This window comes from Triticum dicoccoides, chromosome 2A (genome assembly GCF_002162155.2).
Source record: "Triticum dicoccoides isolate Atlit2015 ecotype Zavitan chromosome 2A, WEW_v2.0, whole genome shotgun sequence".
Classification (NCBI taxonomy): domain Eukaryota; kingdom Viridiplantae; phylum Streptophyta; class Magnoliopsida; order Poales; family Poaceae; genus Triticum; species Triticum dicoccoides.
The window spans coordinates 165,868,282-165,881,427 of NC_041382.1; positions in this window are offsets into that span (position 1 = coordinate 165,868,282).

The window sequence follows — 13,146 nt, forward strand, 5'->3', positions numbered from 1 at the left end:
GCGGCGGAGGCGGCCGGCGACGCGCTCGGGCGGCGGAGCGGCGACCGGACGATGCGGCGACGAGGAGGAGGCGTGCGCGGGCGGGCGGCGGCGGCTTCGGGCCGGGAGGGCTCTCCTCGGGCCAAGCGGGCCGCGGCGCGGGAGGCGGTCGGCAGGCCACGTGGCGCGACGCCAATGGCTGCGGGGCAGCGGCGGCGAAACGTCCGGCGCGCGGAAGGACGAGGGAGCTAGGGTTAGGGGTGGATTGACCCGGGATTTTCGGGGGGAGTTGCCTTTTTATAGGTAGGAGGAGCTAGGAGGCTCCAAATTGAGCACGGTTTGCGGCCACGCGATCGTGATCGAACGACCGAGACGATGGAGGAGGTTTAGGTGGGTTTTGGGCCACTTTGGAGAGGTGTTGGGCTGCAACACACACGAGGCATTTTCGGTTCCTCGGTTAACCGTTGGAGTATCAAACGAAGTCCAAATGGCATGAAACTTGACAGGAGGTCTACCGGTAGTAAACCAAGGCTGCTTGGCAAGTCTCGGTCCAATCCGAGAATGTTTAACACCCGCACACGAAAAGAGGTAAAAGGGAACACCGGAGGGCATAGAGCGCCGGAATGCAAAACGGACAACAGGGAAAATGCTCGGATGCATGAGACGAACACGTATGCAAATGCGATGCACAAGATGACATGATATGAGATGCATGACAAAGACAAAAGCAACATGAAGACAAAAACCCAACAATGAGGAATCTCATAACTTAGTGCCGGAAATGGCAAGAGTTGGAATACAAATATGGCATGTTACATACGGGGCGTTACATAAAAATAAAAAGGTATAAACAATATTTTTTTCATGAATAAAAATTACATGCAAATGTAGGTGATGTTTTCTAAACATCCAGATATCTTATTTGCATTTTTCTGAGTTCATATCATCTTGTTATGAATGTTCTAACGACTTTGACCATTATTTGGAAACTTCATAACAAATTGATACGAACTCAGAAAAATGCAAATAAGATATCAAGATGTTTAGGAAGCATCACCTACATTTGCTTGTATTTTTTATTCATGAAAAAAATATTGTTTATACCTTTTTATTTTTAATAATGTTAATAACATTAATTACCTTAGGTAGTTTAAAGGGTGTTTTTGTCCTGAATGCAAATGATATGCACATAAAGGTAATGTTTATATGAACATTTTGATATCTTATTTGCATTTTTCTGAGTTCATATGAATTAGTTATGAATTTTTAAAGTTTTGGTCAAACGGTCAAAGGGCATTCGAGGGACCTCGACGGAAAAAGTAAGGGCAAAACTGAGCAAGCTCAAAAAGTAAGGGCAAAACCCGTGGGTAGGAACCAACTAGTGGCAAAAATGCAACTGTCCCAAGGGAAAATGTGCCGAGCATGATTTCTGCAGCTCTTAATCGCAAATGTTTTAGATAGAACACCCGTATGCAAAGTGAGAGCTATGGTCTTCCCTCGCAGTGCAAGATTTGTGCATCCCTTCAACGCAAATGATTGTTTTTCATGACCCGTATGCAAGCACGTAGAAACAATTGGGTAAGATTTGCATCTGTCATTTTGGGTATGTTGCCATTTGTCAAACTGGAAAGATTGACATTTGTTTATCTAGTAACATTGCCATTTGTCAACCTTGTAACATTGTGATTTGTCAAAATATGCAGCTAAAAATCACTAGCACTATCTAATTTTTGCAACTAAATCACTAGCACTGTTCATATGGACACCACTAGCAGGCGTGAGTTGATGGACGCATATGCAAATGTACCATTGATTACATACAACAAGTCATCAACCCACAACGACAACGAGGATACACATTGAATTATAGATCATTTCCAACAAAACATTCTAGTAAAGTAAAGTTTTTCTCACACAACAAATAACAAAGTGATGGAATGAACTTCAGCTCAACCACTCGTCGGCGTTGGAAACGCTTGCTTTGAACCAGAAGTGATTCTCTGGGATGGGCTAGCTACTGTCAATCTCGAGACCAACGCATGACTGATCATCCAGGCTGAAGCGGGCTATGTCAGGACCCATATTGTGATGGTAGGGAAGCATAGCAATGACCGAGGTAAATACAGTTGCTTCTTATAAATGGTAGTAACATTGTGTCAACAGCAGCTGGATCGCCTTTCACCATCATTGGATAGTTTTGTCCAAGGAAGAGTGACTTTCCTCCAAGACTTTTAATACTGAACCAGGGAGAAGGTGTTGGCGCTAGTACACTAGTATCCATCCTGAATACCCTGCAACGGATGTTGGAATAGGTCCGGAGAGTGCGACCATGCGAGACGACACCTACTTCCTTAGTAACTTCAGCAGTGCCCTGTATACAGACAAGAAGAGGTGATCCATCGAAATAAGTTGCCAGGCACCACTGAGTATATGGGTCATGCTTGTCCTCATGCTCGTGATCATCAGCATCGTCATCTCCCCCTTGGTTATAATTTTTTTCAAGTATAGGTGGTGGAATGTTCACAGGACCTTGGAAACACAAGAAGGTTAATTAGTAAAGGGAAGCTAGCTAGCCCGCATGCATGTGGATGAAACAATTATAATTACGATGGAAGAAAAACGTACCAAAAGCATGATGATTTCATGCAAAAACAGCCCACGAGTGGTGGCAGCAAACACAAGACCCTCATATTGAATTGCATCACCGTACTCATCCATGTACAAAAATTGATTTTTGAGCAATATACATCGAGGCGTGGAAGTAAGGAAGGCAACAAGATTGTCGAAGATACCAACAACTTCATAGTTCGTGTAATCCCAAGAGCGGTTGGGAACTTGACAAATTGCTATCTTCCGTAGACGACAGTCACCATGATCGTATTTGAACTCACATAGATCATATGTGTGCTCAACCTCTGGGCAGTCTGAGATTTTTGGAAGTGGAACCCAGTGACGAGTGTACACATTCACAAGTTCCCGCTCGCAATTGTATCCAGTATAAACAACCCAATCTTCATTTGCGCCTGCCCAAGCCTTGCCCTCAAGCGATGGCATCTTAACATCACACGTATCATTATCAAGCGGCATCAACTTGCACAAGGCGAGGCTTCTGTCGTCGCCGCGCCAGTCAGCAGGGTCACATCGAAGAAGATAGGGGAGATAAAACCGCTCCAGGACCCTTGGGTTGCTTTTAATGATGTTATTAGTTGAGTCGAGAATGCTCTTGAACGAACCTGCCATGCTAGCCGAGGTGATGACGTCGCACCGATCAATGAGTTCCTCCACCACGTCATCTTTCAGATCGGGGCAAGAATAACGGGGTCGTTTCCGGCCTGTTCCCTCCATGGAGAAGATGATCGAACAATGGCAGAAGGAAGGGTGAAGGCAAATGGAGGGAGGAAGAGCGTGCGACAACAATTCCAAATCGATAGGGAAAGGCGAAGAGGCGGTGGATGGTTGCCACTGTACAAGAAGAGGCTAGTGGGGAGCGAACGGTTGCCACAGAGGTCACACACTGACGACAAGGCCGAGTGAACCGCATGCCGTATATCGCACACACCTTGATCTGGCTGACCGTTTCTTTTGTGTTACCTAATCACAAACAGTTCATCTGAGTGAACCGTATGTTGTACATTGCACACACCTTCATCTGGATGCCCGTTTCTTTTATGTTTCCTAATCACAAACAGTTCATCCGAGTGAACCGTATGATGTATATCGCACACACCTTTATCTAGTTGTCCGTTTCTTTTGTTCCTCCTCATCGCAAATAGTTAATTGAACTGAACCGTATGCCCTGCATCACACACGCAACAAAAATCCGAACCGTGTTTGATGCATCCATCATCGCAAATGTTTTTCACCTTTTTGATGGTTTTTTACACCATTGTTTGTGATTATTGCATTTTACACAGTTTCGTTGAAGGGTCTCTGATCGTAGTGTCACGTTAGCAGCATCCTGCAGTAGTGAAGAGTGCCTTATTAAGAAATGGTAAAGAAAGTAATGCAGGTAAGGTTCAGGATAGTGAGACATCCTTGTTGGTCTCCAACAAAGATGATAAAACAACCAAGGAAAACTGTCTTGAAGATGATGAGACAACCCCAAAGTCCTGTCTTGGTTTAGTGTTCGAGTTACTGGCCACTACCGCTGGCACAAGCTATTCAAACTCGTTGTCCGAATTAGTTCAGTTTCTTGAGTCTCAACTACAAGCTGAAAGACATCGATCAGATGTGCTATGACAAGAAGCCGAAGGACTGCGGAAGTCCCTGGAGCATTCAAATGCATACTTTCTGGTGCAATAACAAGCGTTGGAGGATTTTAGCACCAAACAGGACAAAGCTAATAAGATTGCTAAGCTTATTGCCAGCATGGTGGATACCCAGGATAACATTTCTTGAGCTCTTCTGAAGTTGTTTCAGTTATGGACTTTTTCTGTTGCCACGTTTATTTGCACTGGTGGCCAATTTAGACGGCCAGTGTATGTAATATGCTGCTTTGTTCCCTATATTTGCATTGGTGGCAAACTTTGATGCCCAGTGGATGTAATATGTGTCATAGCCGTAATATCCTAGCATTAGTTGCTTGCTTATTTATTTCCTTATTGTCTTGTTTAGTTGTTTGCCTGTAGTCACTGCAGTTCTTTTTCCACGTTTTTCTAGTGGCCACAATAACCTATTTTTATAACTAGGCCACAATAACCATGGCAACACACTGACTGTTGTAACCATGGTCCTGCTACCTGCGGTAGTGACCATGGCCCTCCACGGGATGTACAATCCATGGCCCTTCTATGGGCTGTAGGATCCATGGGCCTTCTACGGGCCGTAGGATCCATGGGACTTCTACGGGTCGTCTCATCTATGGGCCTTCTATGGGCTGTATAATCGTTTCGCCAAACATGGGCCATACTATTTGTGGACCAATAACGATCCGCAAAATGGGTCGTAAACGGGCTAGAGTGGAAATCGTCTGTTTTATGGCCCGACAATAACGTGCCATTAATAGGCCGTATTTGATGACGCTATGAAAACAGCCCAACGGGTTAACGGGCCACAAACAGGCCGATTGTAACCACGGGCTGAATTTGGCCCATGAGCGGAACATGCCAGTAACCGACCGTAAGTAATCGAATTCTGGAAATGAGACCAAGAATAAATGGGCCCTTAGAAGGCCGAAAGTTAACACGGGCTGGAAAACGGATGATAGACTAATGCGCCGTTAATGGGTATAAAGTGATACACTGTTCATTACGGGTCAGTTTCACCACGGGTCGTTAATGGGCCTGATGTCTACTACACAACCTTCTTCTTGTAGACGTTGTTGGGCCTCCAAGTGCAAAGGTTTGTCGGATACTAGCAAATTTCCCTCAAGTGGATGACCTAAGATTTATCAATCCATGGGAGGCATAGGACGAAGATGGTCTCTCTCAAGCAACCCTGCAACTAAATAACAAAGAGTCTCTTGTGTCCCCAACACACCCAATACAATGGTAAATTTTATAGGTGCACTAGTTCGGCGAAGAGATGGTGATACAAGTGCAATATGGATGATAGATATGTGTTTTTGTATCTGAAAATATAAAAACAGCAAGGTAACTAATGATAAAAGTGAGCACAAACGGTATTGCAATGTGTTAAAACAAGGCCTAGGGTCCATACTTTCACTAGTGCAAGTTCTCTCAACAATAATAACATAATTGGATCATATAACTATCCCTCAACATGCAACAAAGAGTCACTCCAAAGTCACTAATAGCGGAGAACAAACAAAAAGATTATGGTAGGGTACGAAACCACCTCAAAGTTATCCTTTCTGATCGATCTATTCAAGAGTCCGTAGTAAAATAACACGAAGCTATTCTTTTCGTTCAATCTATCATAGAGTTCATACTAGAATAACACCTTAAGATACAAATCAACCAAAACCCTAATGTCACCTAGATACTCCAATGTCACCTCAAGTATCCGTGGGCATGATTATAAGTTATGCATCACACAATCTCACATTCATCTATTCAACCAACACAAAGAACTTCAAAGAGTGCCCCAAAGTTTCTACCGAAGAGTCAAGATGAAAACGTGTGCCAACCCCTATGCATAAGTTCACGAGGTCACGGAACTCGCAAGTTGATCACCAAAACATACATCAAGTGGATCACGTGATATCCCATTGTCACCACAGATAAGCACATGCAAGACATACATCAAGTGGTCTCAAATCCTTAAAGACTCAATCCGATAAGATAAATTCAAAGGGAAAACTCAATTCATCACAAGAGAGTAGAGGGGGAGAAACATCATAAGATCCAACTATAATAGCAAAGCTCGCGATGCATCAAGATCGTGCCAGCTCAAGAACACGAGAGAGAGAGAGAGAGATCAAACACATAGCTACTGGTACATACCCTCAGCCCCGAGGGTGAACTACTCCCTCCTCGTCATGGAGAGCGCTGGGGTGATGAAGATGGCCACCGGAGAGGGATTCCCCCCTCCAGCAGGGTGCCGGAACGGGTCTAGATTGGTTTTCGGTGGCTACGGAGGCTTCTGACGGCGGAACTCCCGATCTATTCTGTTATCCGATGTTTTTAGGGTATATTGATATATATAGCGAAAGAAGTCGGTCAGGGGAGCCACGAGGGGCCCACGATGGTGGGGGCGCGCCCAGGGGGCAAGCGCGCCTCGCTACCTCGTGGCCACCTCGAAGCTTCCCTGACGTCTAATCCAAGTCTCTTGGATTGCTTCCATTCCAAAAAAACTTTCCCGAAGGTTTCATTCCGTTTGGACTCCGTTTGATATTCCTTTTCTTCGAAACACTGAAATAGGCAAGAAAACAACAATTTGGGCTGGGATTCCGGTTAATAGGTTAGTCCCAAAAATAATATAAAAGTGTATAATAAAGCCCATAAATATCCAAAACAGATAATATAATAGCATGGAACAATAAAAAATTATAGATATGTTGGAGACGTATCAGCATCCCCAAGCTTAATTCCTGCTCGTCCTCGAGTAGGTAAATGATATAAATAGAATTTTTGATGTGGAATGCTACCTAACATATTTATCAATGTAATCTTCTTTATTGTGGCAAGAATATTCAGATCCATAAGATTCAAGACAAAAGTTTAATATTAACATAAAAATAATAATACTTCAAGCATACTAACAAAGTAATCATGTCTCATCAAAATAACATGGCCAAAGAAAGCTATCCCTGCAAAATCATATAGTCTGGATATGCTCTATCTTCGTCACACAAAATATTTAAATCATGCACAACCTTGATGACAAGCCAAGCAATTGCTTCATACTTTTGATGTTCTCAAACTTTTTCAATCTTCACGCAATACATGAGCGTGAGCCATGGACATAGCACTATACGTGGAATAGAATGGTGGTTGTGGAGAAAACAAAAATGATAAGATAGTCTCACATCAACTAGGCATATCAACGGGCCATAGAGATGCCCATCAATAGATATCAATATGAGTGAGTAGAGATTGCCATGCAACGGATGCACTAGAGCTATAAGTGTATGAAAGCTCAAAAATAAACTAAGTGGGTGTGCATCCAACTTGCTTGCTCATGAAGACCTAGGGCACTATGAGGAAGCCCATCATTGGAATATACAAGCCAAGTTCTATAATGTAAAATTCCCACTAGTATATGAAAGTGACAACATAGGAGACTCTCTATCATGAAGATCATGGTGCTACTTTGAAGCACAAGTGTGGTAAAAGGATAGTAGCATTGCCCCTTCTCTCTTCTTCTCTCATTTTTTTTGGTTTTTTTGTTTTGGGCCTTCTCCCTTTTTATGGCCTCTTTCTTTCTTTTTTTATTTTTCGTCCAAAGTCTCATCCCGACTTGCGGGGGAATCATAGTCTCCATCATCCTTTCCTCACTGGGACAATGCTCTAACAATAATGATCATCACACTTTTATTTACTTACAACTCAAGAATTACAACTCGATACTTAGAACTAGATATGACTCTATATGAATGCCTCCGACGGTGTACCGGGATGTGCAATGATTCATGAGTGACATGTATGAAAGAATTATGAACGGTGGCGTTGCCACAAATACGATGTCAACTACATGATCATGCAAAGCAATATGATAATGATGGAGCATGTCATAATAAACGGAACGGTGGAAAGTTGCATGGCAATATAACGGGCCGTGGAATGGTCCTTCAGCCATCTGGGTGGGTCGGGCCTTCTGCTTGAACGATTCTCCCCGCACCTGCTTCACTTGTCGGATCTGCTACAGGGTCTTGTTCGCTTGCCGCCTGCTCGTTCTGATCCGCAGGATCAGTGCTGCACTTGGGGACGCTGACAATGTATCTTATGTCTTCTAGGTGTGTTGAATGATGCGTCGGATAAGTAGTTAGCACTTTTGCGAACCAACCTGTGGTTGGATGGTTAGAGGGACTGTGGTATCCCAACCCACCAGGGTTCAAATCCTGGTGCTCGCATTTATTCCTGGATTTATTTAAGAATTTTCGGTGATGCGCATTCAGTGAGAGGAGACGTTCCCGTCGACGACGAGGTGCCTACGGTGACTTCATAAATTTCAAGATGATATGCGGACTCGGTCTTTCGGAGGTGTGTTGGCCCAGACCCGACGTCGAGTACTTTCCGACGACTGGAGACGACCGATGACGAACGAAGCTCGCTGACGAACTTGACGATTTACTTTACGCCGAGTGGAACTGTAGTACAAAGCTAGCCTTGTCCTTGATCGATCTTTCCTGGACGTGATGGAGTAGTACTTTTAGCCGTCCGAGACACCAACGCAGTATGTATACAATCAATCAAAGGTACACGAATACTTTGACTTGATTTGGATGGCTACAGGCTCGTGTCGAGCCTGTCGTAACTTCTATTGCTTTTCTGGTTGTGTTTACAAGGGGCTATACAAACATATATATAGTAGCAAGATTGGCTAGCTAACCTACTCGGTTACTACTCCTAATCCTACTAGGTGATGAATATGAAACCTACACGGACACACGCACATGTCGTGTTTAGTTCCAACAATCACCCCCCTAAACATGACGTCGTTACGTTACAGCTCCGACGCCGATCCTTCTTGTCATCTCCAAGAACTTCTCTCGATCCAAAGCCTTGGTTAGGATATCTGCCAGTTGATCATCATTGCAAACATAGTTGACCTTCATCTTACCTTCTTCCACGTAGTCCTTTATATAGTGATACACCATATCAATGTGCTTGCTCCTTTCATGCCACACTGGATCCTCGCATAGAAAAGTTATAGACTCGCCGTCAACATTGAGCACCACCTGTTCCGGATCTCGATCCATGAGATCACCGTGTAGCCTCCTTAGCCACACACCTTGACACGCCGCAGCGGGCGCTGTGATATACTCGATTGCATCAACGGCAGTTACTTTACTCTTCTTGCTTAGCTCAAGACGAGGTTCCATTGGAGCGTCAATTGGATTGCAACATTTCATGCCATAGTTTTCAAGTATCTTCCTTGCATATGCCACCTGGCATAGCGTGATCCCCTCCGTCTTTTGATGTACCTCTATCCCGGGGTAGTAGCTCAAAAAACCGAGATCATCCATCTTGAAAAGCTCTTTCATCTGTAGCTTGAACTTTGCAATCAACTCTTCATCTGCTCCGGTAATTAATAGGTCGTCGACGTAGATGCCAACTAGTAGACGATCCCTTCCTTCACCTCTCTTGTACATTGCATGCTCTTGTGGGGCTTTCTCAAATCCAAGAGAAACCAATGTCCGATCAAGTTTGATGTTCCACTCCTGAGGTCCTTGCCATAGTTCATACAAGATTTTGTGTAACTTCAGTACCTTGTGTTCTTCTCCCTCTTTGATGAATCCCAGTGGTTGGTTCACATAAACGTCTCCTTCTAACTCGCCATTCAAAAATGCGGAGTTTACATCCAAGTGATGTACCTTCCATGATTCTTGAGCCGCGAGAGCGATGAGTAATCTCACCGACTCCATCTTTGCAATGGGAACGAACAATTCTTCGAAGTCCACACCTTTCTCTTGCACATACTCTTTGGCTACTAGCCTCGACTTGTGCTTCACACATCCTTCGACATCTTTCTTGATCTTAAATTCCCACTTGAGCTTTATAGCTTTTTCATTGTTGAGAAGATCCACAAGCTTCCATGCATTGTTGTCGTGGATCAACCCCAACTCCTCTTTCGTAGCCTGACGCCAATACTCCTCCATATTTGCGTCTTCAAAATTTTCCGGTTCCTCGATGTGCAAACATCGTTGCCCTTTACTTTTCATCTTCACCGATTTTATTTGAAGCGCTTCATCTGGTTCATGTGGTCGTTCTTCTGTCTCCAGTGCTGTCGAAGGAGACGGCACATCTTTTGAAGTTGCCAAACTTCTCTTTTCTGGCATTTTGGCCACACCCAAACTGCTCTCTAGAGAAGAACCTGCAACGCTTGGGCTACTACTTTCCTGACCACCAGCCACTAGGCTAACTTCTGTTTGTCCAACTGCAGCACCTTCTGACGCGTGTCCTTTCCCTGGACCGTGCCCACCTTCTAGCCTATTGGAAAAGCCTCCAAAGGCTCCCGTGGATGTACCTCCTCCACCGAGTGGGCTGCCTAATGGTGAACTTGGCGCAACATGCACACCTCCTGCTGACTCGCCCGGTCTACTGCGCGATGCAACGCTCGCGTCGGTCGACTGCACGAGCGACCTACTGCGTGCAGCACCTCCAGTTGTGCCTGGACTAGTCTTGTCTGGTGCGCTACAACTCATGACGCCTGCGCTCCTAGCCGAACCGGCTGGCTTCATGTAGGCAGCACACTCGTCTGGTCCGAGTGTAACTCGCCGCACATCTCGATTTGCCTTGTGATGTTTTGACACGACCACATCGAGACGCCTTCTGACGTGGACTTCTAACGCCACGTCTTCGTCTATCTTCAGATTTTGTGAATTGCTCTTTCGGCCACAGCTGGCCTCTCGCGGAGGCGCCGCACAAAGACTGCTTCTCCATGGCCGTGCACACGCAGCTATCGCCGCATCCGTTCCAGCAAAGTTGGCACTTACGTCCATAGCATTGACATAAGTTTTGGAATCACTCCCCGTATCTGTAGCTTCAACACAGGTTTTCGAACCATGATCATGATGGCAAACCTTTTCTTCCACAAGCTCGGCAATTTCTTTAGTCAACACTTGATAGTCTGGATCCTCCTCGTCCACCAGTTTACACATCAACATCATGTCACCATCATCTCCTTGCTAGGCCATCAGCGCCTTCTGCTTCGGTGCTTCCTCGCAGCTAGCCTTGAAGTGGCCGAGGAGTCCACAGTTATAACACCTCACTTTCCTGATGTCAAACTTTCTCCTCGGTGGTGGTGCAGCCTCATTGTCTAAGTCGTCGTCCGAGTCAGCGAAGTTCTTTCTCGCCGAACGCTGCTTTCCCTTCTTCTTGCTGCTGCTCTTGGACCCGCCTTGCTTTTCAAGGGCGATCCAATGCGCCTTTGTGAGCATCACAAGCTCGTTGTTCCCCCCGTCCCCAAGACTGTACCGCATACGCTCGTCGTGAGCCTTGTAGCGTCCGACGAGATCATCAATGGAGAGGGTCTCGAGATCGACACACTGCTCGATCGCCATGACAATTTGCAGGTACCGGGGAGGGCCGCGCGCAAGAACCGCCGGACAACCGAGGCCTGTGTGAGGTTTTCTCCAAGCGCGCGAATCTGATTGACGAGAGTAGCCACCCGTGAAGCGAACGCATCCACGGACTCATCATCGCCCATGACCAAAGTCTCGTAGTTCCTTAGGAGAGTTTGGAGATTGGCTTGCTTGACACGGGTGTGTCCCTCGAACATGAGCTTCAGCGTATCCCACACCTCCTTTGCCGTTGCTTTGGCGATTAGGTGCTGGAGGACATCCATCGGCATCACCGAGTAAATCGCCACGCCGCCTGCCGATCCTTCCGGTGCTCGGCTCCCTCCTTCTTGAACGCGTCGCCTTCGGTATCCACCACGTCCCATAGCTCATTGGCACGGAGACCACACTCCATGAGGGCCTTCCAGACCCCGAAGTTCTCGCGATCAAACCGTGGATACGACGAACTCGCCGGAGCAGCAATTACTTTAGCCGCACCGGAGTACTCCGCCAACTGCTTGGTCTTCTCGTCGTCCGACATGATCCTCCGTTACTAGAAGATCAACCTTGCTCTGATACCAATTGTTGGCCCAGAGCCGACGTCGAGTACTTTCGAACGACTGAAGACGACCGACGACGAACGAAGCTCGCTGACGAACTGAACATTTACTTTACGCCGAGTGGAACCGTAGTACAAAGCTAGCCTTGTCCTTGATCGATCTTTCTTGGACGTGATGGACTAGTACTTTTAGCCGTCCGAGACACCAACGCAATACGTATACAATCAATCAAAGGTACACGAATACTTTGACTCGATTTGGATGGCTACAGGCTCGTGTCGAGCCTGTCGTAACTTTGTATTGCTTTTCTGGTTGTGTTTACAAGGGGCTATACAAACATATATATAGTAGCAAGATTGGCTAGCTAACTTACTCGGTTACTACTCCTAATCCTACTAGGTGATGAATACGAAACCTACACGGACACACGCACATGTCGTGTTTAGTTCCAACAAGGTGCTCATAGGGGTAGGGTGTGCATGTGTGCATTCATAGGGGTGAGTATATGCACGTGTATATGAGTGCTTGCGTCTGTACCGTGTTAAAAAAAGTAGTTAGCACTTTGCACTTCATCTGCACAGAGTTTTTTGCTTCAACTTTTTTTTCTAAAGTTCAAAGACGAAAATATTTTTCTTCATCTGCTGTGAGTTGCTCCTACGGTGTGGCAATGTAGCCGATGTTACTCATCAAATTCCATGGGGTCCATGCTAGAATCACCCGTGCATGGAGGGAAAAAAGGCCATAATGATGTGAAATGCACACATGCCATTAAAACTATTGCATTATTATCATATTTGATTGATGACGGCTGGCATGGACGTGTTTATAATCTTAAATTCAATTATTAGCTTATACTCCTATCATTTAGTATTTGTATATATGCAGCAATACATAAGTGGATAGGCTTGCTGGTTTAAATAGACTCGATTCAAATACGTTTGTAGTAGTACTGATTTGCATAGAGGTTTTGGATTGGATTTTAAA